Here is a 1,543-nt window from a genome sequence, read left to right on the forward strand (position 1 = left end):
CTAATGTATCCGGTCACATACTCAGCATAATCCTGTACGCTGACAGAAAAGTCCTCTGAGGTGGCTGCAGCTTTAAACACATCCCAGTCTGTCTGGGTGAAACAGTCCTGCAGGGTGCCTTCAGCCTCTGGGGTCCAGAGTTTAATTTGTTCATTTGAGTCCATCTATAACCTTACCCCTGACATATGCTATCTGGAGTGCCCAGATCTACCTAAGGACCATTAGGAGAGAGGAGCTGCTCTAATTGATTGATTGATTGATTGATTTATTCTTTCAAACATGCAGAACAGAACAAATGACAGCAACACACACATAATTACACATATCCAACCAATGCTAATCCAAAATCAGTTTGCTTACACCTATTACATGTTTGAATGGAGTAGGAAGAAGTCAGACTTATCCAGTCCTACCCCATAACATCATATTATACAAAAATTTCATGCATCATTGGCTGCAAGCAGTATCTCTACATAGATAAAACAGAGTGTTTCCTTAATGCCTTCTCGAATAAATCTTATTCTTGCATATATCTTGTATAACACATACATTTATATTTATATTTAAACTCCTCAATTCTAGTACTATTTTTCATGTCCACAGTTAAGTTATTCCATAGTTTGACCACACTTATAGAAATACAAAATCTTTTTTTGGTAGTACGTATAGCATGAACTTTTAAATTTAAGTGACCCCTTAAGTTATATCCCCCTTCCCGTTCACCAAATAACTTCAGGATTCCACCAGGTAATAAGTCGTTCCTGGCTTTATACATAAACACAGCAGTCTTATATTCCACTAAATCAAAGAATTTTAACAATTTAGACTGTATGAAAACTACATTTGTGTGATCCCTATACCCCATCTTGTGCACAACTCTTATCGCTCTCTTCTGTAATATGTACAATGGTTGAAGTGAACTCCTGTAAGTGTTTCCCCAGTTTTCAACGCCATACTCCAAATATGGCAAAATCAATGAAGAATACAAAATACGCAATGCTTTAACGTCCAGCATATATCTAACCCTTGCCAATATCGATATACTTTTAGCTATTTTATGCTGAACATGTCTGATATGAGATTTCCAGGATAATCGGTCGTCAACCATGACACCCAGAAATTTGATTTCATATACTCGTTCAATGTTAGCACCCCCAATTCTCAATTGAAGTTCATTATGTGGTCTACGGTTCCCAAATACCATAAATTTAGTTTTATTCAAATTCAAAGATAGTAAATTACTATCACACCATTTCTTTATCTTCACAAATTCCCCTGAAACCCTTACCGAGAGTTGCCGTAAGTTTTCATCAGATGCCCAAATGGTAGTATCATCAGCAAACAAAACCACTTTAACAATTTCAGAAACCTTACATATATCATTGATGTATAATATAAACAGTTTAGGTCCCAAAACAGAGCCCTGAGGCACTCCACATACAATATCCAGCTCACTCGATTGGTATTCACCCAACCTCACAAATTGACGCCTCTGTGTCAAATAACTTCTGATCCATTTCCAAACCATTCCTCTGATCCCATA

This window comes from Monopterus albus, unplaced genomic scaffold, assembly GCF_001952655.1.
Source record: "Monopterus albus unplaced genomic scaffold, M_albus_1.0 scaffold525.1, whole genome shotgun sequence".
In the NCBI taxonomy this organism is placed as follows: Eukaryota; Metazoa; Chordata; class Actinopteri; order Synbranchiformes; family Synbranchidae; genus Monopterus; species Monopterus albus.